General features: G+C 46.4%; 1 long non-coding RNA gene across 1 annotated transcript in view; it reads left to right on the forward strand.

Moving 5' to 3' along the window:
• LOC129387158 (uncharacterized) overlaps nt 1-1,475 on the forward strand; it is a 10,281-nt gene extending 8,806 nt beyond the window's left edge. The window contains exon 3 of the long non-coding RNA XR_011893045.1: nt 1,139-1,475. This is a non-coding gene — a long non-coding RNA (uncharacterized lncRNA). The remainder of the gene's footprint in view (nt 1-1,138) is intronic.
• The last annotated feature ends 14,877 nt before the right edge of the window (nt 1,476-16,352 follow it).

The raw sequence follows: 16,352 nt of genomic DNA on the forward strand, positions 1-16,352 counted from the left end.
GTCTTGCCCGCATTTCCTTTCTTTAACGCTGCGAGCCCGGTACTTCCAAGTCACGAACGGCGTGAGCGTTATCCGTGTGACACAGCATTATCGGTAAGAAAGTAGCGAGCGCCGAGTTTTCAAGCGAAGCTTGTATGGGCTCACAAGTTTCTGTGGCGTTGTTGCGGTCACACACATGCACACACACAAATACAGTTGCTCCAAGAGCAGAGCAGCTGCGGCAAAGGGCGGTTTGATGAGTTGACAGTTGCACCGGGGCTGGAGCGTGAGTCATTAACAAGGATTTCAGCGGCATAAGCACGCGCCCAAGCCACGCCCTCAGCCAATCAGAGCCGATTCGCTACCGCCGGGGAAGGAAGGAGCAGGAGAGGGTTTTCCGTGCGCTGCGCCAGCTTCATGTTCGTTCAGTTCAGTGTCGGAAAACGGATGGTACGGGAAGAACAGGCAGTCGAAGAACAGGCAGCCTTCGACGAGCGGCGGCTATAATTCGCCTGTGGAAGGCTTCGCCGTCGGCGTGGCGACCCATCCACTGGAGCCGCCCGAGCCCAGCCGATCTGACTACAACGAAAAGATGCCGAGCAGAGCTAGCGGGAGGCGGAAGCAATCCGGCACCGTTACCTGTGAGTTCGATTACGAGCGTCGCTTACCCCCATTTTCCTGTAGGGTAGCGGTTGGTCGTTTTCTTTAAGAAAGGAAACGTAAGCAAGACAGATGGACGATTATTTCTGTCGGACAAATATACACCCCAAAGAGTGCAACCATGTTAAGAGTGAAGTGGGAGGGTGCAACAATCGACAATTCAGGAACTGGAAATATGGGAATCGGAACAACCGGAAACGGAAGCCCCGAAAGCGGAACTTGTGGAAGCGGAACTGGTAGAAGGCGTCGGATCAGGAAAGAGCGGCGCACATCAAAGTTAGGTGCTATTAAGCTAAAGCGTCGATGGCACGTGGACGGAGGGGCTTTGGGCCGGAGCACTGACGTCAAGCCCATGCAGTGCTCTTATAATGCTCTTTAAGACGTACTGTGCGCATTGGCTGTACCAACTACTTGGGCAGTCGTTGATAAGTGAGGTAAACCACAATTCTCTGTAGGTGCACGTAACGTGCGGCGCGACACCTCACAAAACTCTTTGCAGTTGACGCTCTCCTTTGCCGTACTCGTCTGGAGTTTCCTGCTGTCATCCGTGGTCTTCATCGCATGCGAGGCGCCGACCGGAGTGCTGGAGAAGCTGCTTTTCAGGAGGTGGATTGAAGATGGCGACACCCGAAAGCAAGAACATCAAGAATAGCTCGGAGGTGGTGACGTGAAAAGAAAGGACAGGGGCGGATTAAGGCTATGAAATTTCACTATGCTATCCAACTAGTGGCCACCGGCCTTGTCATACTATGTGTACCGGTACTTGCAAGACCACCAAAGCTAAGCAGCGTTGGGCTCGGTCAGTACGTGTAAGCATATTATTGGAATATCAAGAGAAATAAATGCTAAAGATACAAATTGTCGCCTTTCGTGAATTTACTACTCCCTCTCGCCAAAGTTAACGCTACGCTATGAAGTCCCAGGCCTAAGACGTGATATAGCATGACGTGATATGACGTGATATAGCATAGCAAATAAAGTTGGAGGTAGAAGACGAACAAGGGGAATGGGAGTCCTCAGGAGACACTTCCGTGGCGACAGGCTTGGCGTTACCATGTTCGTTTACGGCCATATCAATAGAAGTATTGCAACTTCATCTACTAATTTTACTAACAGTTGTTCTGCTTGTGTACTTCGTAAGCGAAGTGCTTGCGGCATCAGTGCATCGCGGCGAGCCCTTTCCCTTATAACTGACAAGCGGGTGCATTTTTTAATTAAGCTATTTTTAGAAATTGCCCGTGGTAAACAGCATAAGTTTGATCAATGAATTGGATTGCTTGGACAGGCGAACATCGCTTGCACGAGAAATGTGAGCTCCCCAGTGCATGCTTAATAATTGTTTTCTTAAAGTTACACTATTTATTCAATAGTGGATGTTGCAATCTGCGAACTGTTGCCGGCGAGCTTGGAAGGCATATCCGCATAGAAGAAATTTTCGAGATGGCACCGGTGTCGAGATATGCGCCTGTCAAACTTGCGACATAAATGCACTCATAATAAAGAACGCATTGAAAGGCACTAAACAATGCATCACACGTGCTACGAGAAAAAAAAAAGGGCGCATTTCATGCCACACGAGGAAAAAAAAATGAGTTCCATGCTCTAGGGGAATCGGTTTCAGTGAAGGTGTCGTTGGTCTTGGCGAGGAATCGTTCTTTTATTTAGCGACCACTCACAACTAGAAAGCGAGTGACCTTGTTAGACACATTTTCACCAGGAATATACTCACGCCGCACGCTGTAGTGCCACAAGCTTGTGGTACTACAAGTACAAAGACAGATTACAAGTACAAAGACAGATTTTTGTTTTAATTCCTACCCCCCTTGTCGTTTTAGCACTGGGGGCTTTAAGTTACTTCAGACCAGTGCTGCTTTATTGATCAGCTACCAATTGTCAGCGAATCATGTCGCACCAGCCAATGATAGCTCTTCAGGCGCATCTTCGTTCTGGCGTAGCGAAGAGGCCGGCGATATATGCGCAGGAAGTCGTAACCTGTTTCATGCAGGATAAATTGGAGTAAAGATTCGCACGTGCATGTGGAAGTATGTTTTACCCATTTAGGAACACGACGTTTATTGCGGAGCTTGGGCGCCATGGTCATAAAATGGAACGATAAAACTGCTTTGTCCTCTACTTTCCTTGCTGCCTTTCACCTCTTACTATTAGCTTCGAGCTTTCGACTGTTCTTTCCCGTCGGTGACTGCTTTCAAATTCTTCCGGCACTGCTTCTAACGCCTGGACTCGGAGGACTTTCCGGGCAGGGACTCCTTTCGCTCGCACTGAAGAACCCTGACGAACATAAACATTCGCCACAAGAAACACTGCCAATTATCGCCAATGAACTCAAATATCACGGAATGCTTCGCGTGTAGCGATTCCCATAGTGCGTGCGGACCCACATGATGGTGATGATGATGATGAAACTCTGTTACGGCTCTCACTCAATAAGGGGGACAGGCAAAAAATCTGACGGCAGCAGGTAGCTAAAGGAAATTTTTATATCAAAACGATACACGCAAAGAAAAAGAAATCAAACAAAAAAGATGTTGCATTGACTAGTCTAGCAAGCGAGCGAGCGGTCGACACGAATGCTTTTCTTTCTTTTCTTTCGCTTTGCTCTCGATTTTCTATATTTATGTCTCAATAGCTAGGCTTTCACAAATGCCGGCTCGACGCAAAGGGCTAAACAACAGTTCATCATCATCGTCGTCATTACGTTTATGCCGGGAGAAATTACTGAAGCAGGCACCCTAACAACGAGTTTTAACAAACACAGGGTTCCCCAAGTATAATGCAGCAATATTTGGAAACATGCAACTGCCACATAGCTGGACAGTACCAACGTAATGTTGTTTGTCGTCGCTAGGAGATACCCAGATTATTTTTTGCATTTTGCCTAAAACATACTTAGTCTTAATTAATTGATCATTAAACTTCTCCAACATTATAATAAGATGAAAAGAATATGAGAAACTCCCTGTACAGCTTTCTGTTGCTCAATACGTGCTACATAAAAGTGTTTTTCCGAATGTGAAAGAAGCCCCCGAATACACGCATACTGATTCGAGTGGCCAGTCGCGCGGCGATATTGCATTTATTAGTGGGCTTCTTTCACATCCGGAAAAGTACATGCAGCACGTATGTAGCACATGGCATGCTCTGCACTGCATGATGAGATGCTTTGTCGTGCAGCCTCTATAGTCGTTTATATTTTGTGCTAAATTTTCACAAAGCCCGCCTAACAATTGCATAGTATCTGTGGTTTTGAAGGGCTAAAATTCCAAGTTATTGGTAGAAAGGAAAGCTGTAACGGACATTTACAGAAAGTTGCGCATGACTTTAGCGACAGTCTGCTGAGGAGCTCGGGTGCAGGCGCGCTGGCTACGCTGTAGTATGCTACTGCCACACACACGTTTGGGCGGCTTCTGTTGCAGGTACAGGCACCTATCATTTTTCCATTGGTCTAAGCCTAAAAGTTCTGTCATACTGCCTCACTTTCGTTGCAGACATGCAAATATATATGCGTCGTGTCTCCAAGGTCAAAAATTAATGTCAGTAGCATTTTGGCACAAGTTGTTGCTGTGATTGCCGTTTATTTGTTTAGAATGGCTTGTCTGACAGTGGTGTGTCATTTGTTTATCTTTTTGCTGGGTTCTTATGGATTTTGATGTTGTGCATGTTGCGAACACACCTGGTGGATACATGGACAAAATATTTACAAGAGTGGTTACGCACATGCATGGGCACGTAATGTGTCAAGAAAGTGCACGAGCGTCATCTTGGCCTAGATAGATGTTAAGGAAAAACATGTCGTTTAACGCGCGCCCAAGCGGATGCTAACTTTGACGCGCTAAATGCCCTTTTCTTTCGTGGTGTGAGAATACGAAGCTGTATATTGAGCTTGAACTCATCCTGTTGAAGTTGCTCGCGACACAAGCTGTACACCACAACACTCTCGGGTGTGCCTGGCGTGTGGGCTTGCTCTAGGCAGCGCAAGAACGAGAGTGTATCAACGATGCTAGCTACGCCATGGTTAGGCTTGCCATTTTTACTGTGGTGTCACTAGACTGACGTACAATGACATGTAAGCTGCAAGTGCCCATGCTTGCCATGCCAATACGAGAAGGCGCCCATCACTGGCAGTGGGACAAGTTCGCAAGGCACTGATACCATACTAAGCCCTCCTCGCTTATACGCCAGCGTCATGACCGCCTGGTACCCACCACATCTGAACTTAGTAGCAGCACGAGGTTATGAACACCACTGTAAACTATTCAAGAATGCTGCGTTGGTGAAAGGTGGCTTCTTATGGGAAACTTATACGGTATTACTCATTTTGCTCTACGACAAGCGGCGCGTGGAGTCTAAAGCAGCTTGTTTCAGATTGAACACCAGTTTACCCACCCTTTTAGAGTTTGTAAAGCATAAGCTTGCAATAACGTATACATGCAAGCTTTATTTGTAGTGTCTAGCTTTGTTGAAGCCTTATCAAGAACTCGCCAAGCGAATAACACTTTTTAAACCTTGTCAAGCAGACGCCGCTACTTTCCGCGCGTTCTTCTAGGCGCACGTACATATCATGAACGCCCACCGCCTTTCTTGTGCGACATGCTGAAGTTAGTAAAACGTTTCACCGACGGTTCAGTAGTCTACATACCTGCGACCCACAACTGATAAGAAAAATATGCAAGATTTAAAAATGTTTCTAGAAATGATGAAAGAATGCACAGGCTATTAAAATGCATGCCAATTTGATATTTGAACGTGCAAGCGAATAATTTCTATTGACACCATCTTAAGGCATAAACTTCAGTTTGGCACGATGGGAGACGTAATGACAGCACATGTTTTGTCCCATATTGTACGAGTGGGTACCGCTCAAACAACGAGCGGCTCTCATTATTCAATGCCCCTGCTTACCCAGAACGTTTAGCCGAGTGGGAGAAGAATATGAAGAGGGCAGATCGAAGACTAACTCCGGACCTTTGCAACAAATGAAATGAGTCTTGTACATTGGTTCGCAAAAGCAAGTGCAACTCCAATGTAGTCCGTAATGCACGTTAGCACCCCAGCTTGTGTCGCCCATGAAAATTTACCCTGTTTAATTACCGCCAGTATCAATAAGTGCCGTCAGGTGATCGAACAAATCATTAGTAAATTTATCGTAATTAGCTACAAATTGGTGTGAATTTAGAATATGTGGACATGTCTCGCATATAATAGGTAATTTTGAAACAAAGTTATAGTTCTTCGGAAACCACGTATTTAATTATTGGTATTGACGTAGTAGTTCTGTGGAAACCCGCAAGGTGGAGAGAAGTATAGAATAAAGGGAAAATCAGTGTGACTGTCTGATTTTCCCTTTATTCATTCATTTTCTCCACCTTGCGGGTTTCCGCAGAACTACTACGTCAAACCCTTGCCTTTGCTTCGTGTTGTCGACAAATTCGACTTCGCCCTGCCTCTGCAAGCCGCCTGGTTAGCTCAGATGGTAGAGCGGCTGCCCCGGAAAGGCGGTGGTCCCGGGTTCGAGTCCCGGACTAGGACGATTTTTTCTTCAACTATGAGTCTTTTCTTTCGAGGCACCCGTATGGGTTTCCTTTGTAGCAATTGCTACGATCGGGTGGATGTCTGATTTTCCCTTTATTCATTTATTGGTATTTTTCGAAGAAACACTCGGTATCGTGTAGCGAATTAGTGATACCTGTGCGTATGATCGTTTGTATGTGCAACAAAAATATATTCTTTGGATTACGCTTTGCACCACAACCAACGTCCCGCCGCGCGAAACGGGCTGCGACAGCCCATCGGCGTCTCTCAGAAGCAAGCGCGTCGGCAAGAGACGCCGCCCGGTATAGCACGGTCCCTACAGCCATCGCCGCTTGGTGACCGCCGGCGGAGTGCATCATTCTTCGTGCCGCCGCGAAGCCCGCGGTCGGCACACTAGTAAGTATTGGCGGTGAGCTCCACCACTGGAAAAGCTGGCGCCACCGTCGGCGTGACGTGGCATGAGGGATCACGTGGACACAGCGACCGCGTCGGCTGCTTCGGAAGCGCCGAAGGGAGCTGAAAACGAAAGTTTAAAGTCCCAACTGCGCCGCGGTTCTGATTAAGTGTGAGGCTTTACCGCCTTCGGTGTCTGCTTGACAAATTTTGAAAGTACTATAATAGGTAGTGGCTGCCTTTGGAGGCGTGCAGCATGGTAGGCTACTGCTCGGTGCCGCAGTGCCGTACGTACGCAACAGAGCCCGGTGTCAGCCTTATTCACACGTAGCCGCAGGACAAGGAGTTGCGTGAAGCTTGGCTGGCGAAACTTAGAACCGGCTGACTGTCGTCGGCTACAACTCGGGTATGTAGCAAGCACAGTCGCGAGGAACATTTCTGCTACGGCGCCGGGACTGCGCGGTGTTCGGTGAGTATTACAGAAAACGCGCACTCAGGCGCTCGCCCGCGCCCGCTGCCCGGCTAATGTCATGACGGTTCGGTCTATGAACTTGTTCATGCTAGATACTGGCAAAGTTCACTGGGACGGAAAGGGAGCGGTAAGACGCACATTAAAGAAAAGGCACGGCATATGGTCATGTTTGTGTTATTAATTAGTGCACTGGATTACGAAAGACAAGCAGAAGCAAATCGCACTCTGAGAAGACCGATAATTATACAGTGCGACGCAACTTGAGAAATAATATTAAAATATCCAAGAAATTAGAAGACAAAAAAAGATTGAATCGTCACGACGGCACATATCAGAGTCGCCGTACCTATGGCGCCGAAGTCTCTATAATGGAATTATTTTTGAACAGTTTTGATAGCGTCCACGCAACAATGGTTGCTAGTGTACTGTCAGATGCTCATATGCTGCGGCCTAAAGTTCACGGCACGGCGCGAAAACGCGCTCACAGCGAAAGCAAAACGTTGTGCGCGTACATGCATGCAGATGCGCAGTCGGTCGCCGCCAACCCGCGCGATCGCTGCATTGAAGCTTCATTCTGCTATGCCCCGTTTGGTTATACAGGCAGCCCATTATAAGAACATATTTCACATAGTTTACTCTCGGCATTTGCCAACCTTTCGCGCAAGAAGTCGGTTCGGGAAACTCCTTCGCGGCGACCGCGCGCAGTGGCGTTCAGTGGCGTTCGATTTTGGTCTGGCTGCTCTCTGGTAGTTCTCTGGCTAGGAGACGAGTAAAAGAGGCGATGGGCGCTCTCCACCATGTTTGCGGGGACTTCACGGATTGCAAAGCCGGGCGCTTGAGGACTTAAATTTACTCGCCCAGGCAAATGTCTACGGTCATCTACGGATTTCCTTACGTCTTACGTTAACTTTCTAGGTGCTAACGCACCGTTCCGCATTGCGAAACGGTGATACGAGCAGTGATCGACCGTTTGAAGCTTTTGTGTGTGTATGTGTGTGCGTCCCAAAGGCTTCTTCACGGCGGTGAAGAAGCCGCGCTCTCATGCGTACATGTTATCTGCATCGTGTTCCACGCATGTTGTAGACGCTCATTCACACATATTGCGGTAAATTTTCGGTTCGTCTTTTTCTAGTGGTGTTCCTTTTCACATATCTCGCGTATGCATGCGGATAAATCTCCGTTTTTTTTACAGTTAGCGAAGGCGTCGCAGCTAGCCCATGTTCGCTCCGTCTTTCCGTCGTATCTCGTCGTAGCTCGAAACCAATATGTGTCTGAACTGAAAGCTGTTGATGTAAGAATGCGCTGGTTGAGTAACAGGCACACGCATATTAGACACACGTACATTGCTTATTGCTCTCATGATTGCGACTAATGCTGTTTTTCGTGTGAAACTTTTCGCTGGTCACAGGAGGCGCGCATTTTCACGCGCCAGCCGCGTCCCCAGCTCCTAGGGTCAAACTGAGAAGCACCATCAGCCACGACAAACTTTCTGAAATTGAAGTCCAAGCAGCTCGGCACGAGATTTTATGCGTACACGTTCCCGATATCCTGCTTTTCCATGTCTTGTGAAGTGGGGACACAACGCCAAATCATCGATGCCGCCGGTGGGCGACGGGATCGGTGCGAGCAGGGATCCTCGAGATATCGCTCTCGAGGAGACAACCACTTAAGCACAATTTCGCGCCTTGTCGCCAGACGCTTCGGAGGCCATATCTGTTGCTCTGAACAAGGTGAGGTTGGCCCATTGCGCGTTCTGTGCCGAGTCGCGCGAAATCGCGCGAAAGTGATCGTATCCCTGAATGCAACTATATATTTTCAAGCTGGCAATGCATAACTGGGCCGACTACGCCGAGCGCGCGCCGGCCTCGCCGGGCGCTGCCGTAGCATGTTTACATTCGGCCAGCTGTCCCGGCGTTCGATTTTGCAAACTACGCCCGTACAAAAATGACTGTTGATTAACCATTGATGTATTGGTGGGGAATTGTTGAAACAATGGACTTCAACAAATTTTCAAAACCAATTCAGTTCGCTCAACACTTGCACAACAATATCACCATTGAGTGTTCTCAATAAACAAATTATTGGGTAATTTGTGTTGATTTTTGTAGTTGTTTTTTTGGTGTGTAGCAGTTGAGTCCAGTATACAATAATTAGGACTCGCATATGAAGACATTCCAAAAATTTAATGCGAAGCGTTCCAACCTCATTCCTGTCACTTTGCGGCAGGTAGGTTCTTCTTTCACCTCGTTTTTATAAAAAGAAAATAATGTGTGACCGATGGGGTGGCATTGAACGTCGGCCGTCGAGCCCGGTGCTCTAACCATTAGGTCACGAACGCGCGCATGCTCCTCTCGTTCGAAAGCCAGTAAGTTCAGAAATGCTTGGCGCGTGCGCAGCGTGCCACTTCCTCGTGCTGTCGCTACAGCTGGCGCTTTCTAGCGCCTATCTCCAGGACCGCCCCACTTTCGTAGCCGTTTTCGCTCTGTAAAAACTGCAGCGTTAGACTAGCTTCATGACCGCCCAAGTTCATAACAAGTTATTTCTTCGCCGGTGTACAAATGCCATCGTCGTTTTAACATACACTAGATGACATAGCAATTGGTACGATCCAAAATGAGCACGTTTCGGGGAGCAGAAGAATGCGAAGTTCACTCGCAAACACGGTGACTACGCGCATGTGGAGTTCCCCAAAAGTAGACACGGCGGCAGCGCGGCCGGCGATAAGACAGGCGCCGACACGCGACGATGCTACCTTCCAGCATCCGACGCGCTGTGGGAACCGTAGGATGCAAGCGGCGCACACGCTGCAAACATACACGTGAGAGATCTTCGAATTTCCTGTGTCGCACCCTCTGTCCGGAAAGTAAATATAGCTTTTTTTTATCCAACGGCCGTGGTACTAGATCAAACAACGAACACGCTTTGAGATCGCAGCTAGCAGCCGCTATAACCATTGACTTCAAAGAGCTTCCGATTCAGAAACAGCTGCAACAGTATCGCAGCTAATTGCTGTATCTGCGGCTGCTCCCGACTCTCGCCTTGCAAGAAGCATGCGATTTATTTGAGCCTCGCCGAACTGTCGTCCTCCCGTCTCCCAAACCTGCAGCACAGGTCCCGTATGTTTAGTTAAATAGAAGAACACCAAAGGGGAATGAAAGACATACAGGTCACGGACTCTTATCATACCTTACTTGTCACCTCGTCATCTGCAAAGGTGGTATAAACTATCGCAATAGCGTTACTTTTGTGAAAACAATAAAATTAGTAGCCATTTTTATTTCGAGGTGGCGCTACGAACGTAAAGGTAGCGTTCGGGTGTCTGTGTGTGTGCGCACGCGGTTGCGACCGTTGTAGCTTCGTTTTGAGCACACTTTTCCAACAGTACACATCGTTACCGCTAGTTTCGTAGTCGCATATTTTGGTCGTAGTATTTATTGTTTACGCTAAAAATTAGGTTGTTCTTAAAACTTTATGAAGGTTAGTGAATGAAAAATTATTACCAGTGGTTTTTCCGTGCGGTTACTTTGTGTTTGAAAGGTTTTTATAACTCCATACGATAGTGAAGCTGTGAACGGCTTTCGGACTCAGTTAGTTGGTTGCCTTTGTGTAGTGAATCACGCCTCGTGCTTTTTGATGAAAGTACTTTTTCTTTTCGGACATCATGACACACATTTTAGTGAAATGCTTTAACGACGATAAGTGAGACGTTTATCCGTTGAAGTCGTTGGCTGAACCAGCTACTAGTCTTCGACTGATGCGCGAGCCTGGCTGTTTTGATGAGCTGCGCGGCAGAGGTCATGATTCCTCTTGGACAGAAGGCACCCCGAAATAGTCGCAGCCGAACTTCTGCAGATAGGTGAGTAATCTCGTTTTCTTGGGCACGTAGCCTTTTTTCTATTTTGACACTGACAAGCGTGAGATGTTAAGCACACCGTTCACTTTCTTCAAGCGAACCGTATGCCACGGAGCTAAAGCGCGCGATACTAACGCTCGCTGCCGCCGTCACTTCGTTTCAAGCAATAGTAGGCGAAATTGCATTGCTTAATTTGTTCCTGTCTAATGACCTTTCCTTAATTTGTATGAGAGAACACAATTGGAACATAAGGATCAGCTTCTCCGAGCAGTGATAATTTTGTACAGTGGTCACGCCATCTTTCATAGGGGCTCAGGTGGGTCGGTTAAGCGCTTGTTATCGCGTTCCGATACGTGAGAGGCGCGCTGCCTTTCAAGGTACTTAGGCAGACACTACGAACTAAGGAGAACCGCGACACATATTTGGGCAGCAGCTGTGCAGCTGTGCTACTTTTGTACCCCACTCGTACCGGAAGGCGGTGTTGCACTTCACGCTTACGCATTTCGTAACTATGGCGGCCGCCGTGGCAATTTGGGCCTCGAGGTCGTGGATATGATCCCTGCAGCGGCCGCATTCCAAAGGAACGGAATGCAAGAACACTCGTGCATTGTGCATTGTAGGCAAAATTAATACGGAGTCCCCAACTACGACCTGCCTCATAATCAGATCGTTGGTTTCGCACGTAGGACGTCATAATTATTATTTTTTAATCCGTAGTGGCTCATCGTATACCATACGGTTAGTGTGATCACCTTTTGTGCCGTAGCGGTTAAGCGCGCCTCCATTTGGTTGCGCCTAATGATGGGGCGCACCGCAAAATATATTTCGCCTCTGGGATTTGCGGAGAACGGCCAACCGATAAGTCGCAGCTTCCGCGCGGTGACTGTACACGGATACACAGCGCAAATGAACAGAGGTGTGGTGACGACGTCGCCAAAGAACACAGACGCCGACGAGCTCGCCTTATCGCCAATCACCGCCAACACTACCGCAGTAAGCATCTTTATCTAGCGCGGCGCGTTTCCGTTGAAGGCGTACTGTACAATTTTAATTGGCGACAACCGAAACATGCCACCGCTCTCTGCTGCCTCTTTGAGCTGGACCGATCCGAATGTGCGTTGCTTGCAGAAACGAAAGGAGCGCCACTCGGCGCGTTGTCGCCTCGAGCACCGTTTGCGCGGTGATGAATGATGCGTGCATGAAGCTAGCTCACTGCGCAGACGCTACCGCGCAAAACGCGCAAGGGCGTGTACACGACGTTCTGAACACAAATCGCGTGGGATCATCGGAGACACGCCGGAGCGCCTAGCTTCAAAGAAGCGGTGCATCTTCTCACTCGTACAGGCACGCTCACGCTCGCATCGCTCTCAGCGTATCTTTAGGTCATTCCTGCTGCTGGACTTCTACCCAAAGATTCGATACCTGCTTGGTATCGGCTATGCACTGTCGCGTGGTCTTTGGTTCTGCGAGAGCCGGGAATATTTCTCCTCGCTGTGAAACATCGCTGTGCTTGTCTTAGCTAACATTTACCGTAGCAACCCATTTCTTCCTTTTCTAGACAGCACTCGTAAAGAGTCGCAAATTTTTACTTGCCAGTATAGTGTGTACTTCTATATTGTGCGTAGTTATGTGCAGTGTGGGGCCGATTCTGAATCCGCGCAATCTCATTTTCTGTCCGCATTCCCTTCTCGCAGGTTACGCATGCAGCAAATACCCATATGCTAAATTGTTCTACGTCAAGATCAGCTTGGCGTCGTGCAAGAGAAACCCGTTGATATGTGGCTGATTCACTAGCAAGCTCGCATCTCTGTTGCCACTCTCCATCAAGTGGGATTTTTAACTATTTTTGGTTAAGTGGTGTACTAGCTGCCGCATGGACGCTGTGAAGGCTTATTTTCGATTTGTTCTGGCTTGGGAGGTATTTCCTTTTGCTTGCGAGAATGTTTAACAGCCTAACCAAGTGATACGTGCGTACTGGAAACAGCAGCGCGAACAGAGGCGGACGACGGACGACGAAATAGGTAGAATCGAGCACACACGAGGGCAAGTTTATTTTTCAAGACAGTGGTATTAAAGACGCTGGTCAACTTGACAAAGGTAAAGAGCCGTGCATGCGTGGTAGAAACAGCCACGAGCGACAAGAAAAAAATATGAAAAAGCCATGTCATAGAATAAACGTGCGTGAAAAACGAGAACTATCGGACAAATCTTTCGAAAAAGCGTAATATTTGTCCGATGAGTGATACTGCCCAACGTGAAATACTCTTGAGAACTACAAGTCTTCCCCACTAAGGGAAACAGGTAACTTGGTTATGTATTTGTTTCGTTTGTGATCAATAAATATTGCTTCTGGAACTCCTCTGATGTTGAGGTATAGAGCAGAAAGAACAGTTGTTTCATCACAAAGACCAGAACACGAGAGAACTTATGGAAGAATTATTTATTGATCACGAAGAAAAATTCATAAGCAAGATTTCTGTGACCCTTAGCGGGAAAGAGTTGCTGCAGTATTTCTCGTTAATATCACTTACAGGACAAACCTTTCAGTTTTCATGTTTTTTTTTTTTTGACGCACATGTATATTTTACAGGACATGTCTTTCGGTCAGTTTTTGTTGTGCCGGGCTGTTTCTGCTGCACATCCATGGCTTTTTCTTTGTGAAGTTGGCCAATGTGTTTAAAATCTTTGTCTTCACGAATAAACTTCTAGTTGAGTCAGCGTTCATGTGTGTTTCTACCTTAATTCATCCTTCTCGTCTCTGTTTGGGTGGTTGTCAAATATAAATGCACACCGAATTGGCGAAGTGTCCATAGAATTGATACATGAAATATTTGCGCTGTTCATTTCAGGAAGAACGCTATAGGGTCTTAATTATCTCCTCTGTTTTTAAAACTGATGTACATTTTTCTAGTTCAACTTCAAGGAGTCCTCTGAGGAAGCCAATAAGAGTGATGGTAACTTCATTTGTGTAAGATTTATGAATTTCATCCACTCAAGGTATGACATGTCACATGCCTGTAGGTATGCAAGTATTCGTACTTTTAAACATACTAAGCTCTAGTTTTCGGTTCTCATGACGCTGCTTTGTACTGTGCTGCGTTCTCCAGGCGCAGGAACCTTCTTTTATGCAGTCAGTGCATGTGTTGTTCTTGTATATATTGGAGGAAAAATTGTCTTGAGCTTAAACGTGCATGTATATCACTTGTAATTTTTTTTAAACACGGGTGCTGTATCTCCCTTCGCCTTTGTTACTGCTTTGTCCCAATTTTTATGCAACTTTTATGTATGTTACACAACTTTTATGTATTTTATGCAATGAAATTGTGGTAGCATTTTAATAACATTTTACCTGCGCAAATGAGGTCATTCGTTTTTCGTATACGCATTTGCATTTTTCACTGTCTCACCAATCTGGCTGTGCAGTCATTGATACCTTTCCAATCCTTTATGACTATTTCTGGGGTACTTGATACTGCAAGTGCAGGTGACCATCTATTTGGCACTTTGGAATTGTGTTAGCCGTGTGTTACTACCAATTTTCTGGGCTAAATAATTATTTTTTCTCTTATCGTTCAAGGTTTTAGCCTTGCCTTATCTCTTTATTGACTGAGGTACCACTTCGTTGCTGTGTATAGTGAAAAAGGCCCCCAAAAGTGCTCTAATTAGCTTTGTGCAAGTCCAGAAAAATTAACTGAAAATGAGCTCACTAAATTGAGGAAATACCACCAACAAACTCTTCTGTACCTCAATTTAACATATACAAATGGTGTACTGTTCTTGCAAACCTGGCTCGTCAGAAACATGATTCACGTGTTCACCATGCCCGACAACTTTCTAAATGATGTGTCATCAATTAATAGCAAAGTTGAGTGATGTTATTTTATAAAATAATTGGGCAACCTGAATATATATACATCTCGAAGACAAAAAGCTCAGACGAGTCTATTTTGGTACTTTATTAAATTTAAATCGCGATGAAAGACGTGTGCTAAAGCTTGTATATATTTACGGGAAGTCATTTGTTTCAAGTCTGTTATTTTGCCTTCTCACAGTCAGCCGTAACTGTTCCTGTGATGGATTAGTGTGTGAAACGTTTTAATGTAACGTATTCAGATGTCTTGTGTGTATTCACACGCAAGTAGCTTCAAGTGTTCATTTGTTCAAAGTTGGTTGTTAAAAGGGTATGCTTAAGCCCTGCCTTTTGAGTCGCTTTGCCTTCTAGTCACAAACTTAAGTCGCAAGTGAAGACCACAATGATCATTTTGATCGAATTCATATGTATAGGTTTTTTCAAATGTATTTACACTGTTAAGAGTGCTGTAGGTACTAGCCTATGTCTCCAGGTTCGATGTAGTGGTGCCTTATGTACTGTAATAATGTTTCATGGGCACGCATCTTTAGTGTAAATAAAGGTACTTCAAATTGATCAGTCTCTGCTGTGCTTTTGTTTGTGTTTGTGAAAGTTATGAGCAGACACCGGGGCATGCAAGTGTGAATAGCAAAGCGATTTCAATATATGAATAAAAATCCACTAGCCCAACGAAATGTCAATCATATTTCAATGGAGACTTCTGAAATCTCAATGCCATCTCAACTGGGCCACAATGTACTTTTCAGTGCTGTGACAATAACTCAACAACAGGTCAACAGAACTACCACAACGTCAATTCAATGCAGCATCAATGGTAACCCAACAACCATTCAACAAAATGAACACAACGAGCCGTCTAAGCGCAATGGAATTTCAATGGTAACTTAACAATAATTCAACATTGGGACACCCAATGGTGTTTCAATTAAATTTCACTGGCCAATATTCAAGACCACTCAACAGTCAGCCCAACTATTCTCCAACATAATTTCCACAATTCCTCAATGAAAAACTCAACATTGACCAATAATAATTCAATGCCTTCTCAATTTTTTTTTGTACGGGCGGGCAGGTTTGGCTTGTCTTGGGTTCCCAGCCCACTTATCTTCCTAACAGAACCGGAGGTAGCTGGCTGCCATATCTGGCTGCCAGCGGGCTGCCAGAACTCCGAAAATTGAAGAGGCCTTTTGAACCGCGTTCACCGGCTCACCCTCACAGCTTTAACTCATTCGGGACCTCACGACGGCGGCAACGCCGACAGTAGAAATGCGGATGGAGCGTCCGTATTGTTTATATCGCAATAATATCAATTACGTTTTAAGTATGGAAGCATTTTGAAACACTGCCAATAACAAAGTACGAAGTGGCTTCTTCGAAGGCGTCCATTAATGAGCCCTGTGAACGTGTGCGGTCGCGCGCACGGAAGCGCGTCTTTGTGGGTGCAAACCACCATTCCTCGCGAGGAGCTGCAGGCGCAAGGCGCGTTGGCGCGAGCTTACGCGCGTCCGCTAGCATAGAGTTTCATAAATAATTACTAGAGGGAACTCTGGCGTTGCAGTCATTGTACCTCCATG

The sequence above is a fragment of the Dermacentor andersoni genome, chromosome 3 (assembly GCF_023375885.2).
Source record: "Dermacentor andersoni chromosome 3, qqDerAnde1_hic_scaffold, whole genome shotgun sequence".
Lineage (NCBI taxonomy): Eukaryota > Metazoa > Arthropoda > Arachnida > Ixodida > Ixodidae > Dermacentor > Dermacentor andersoni.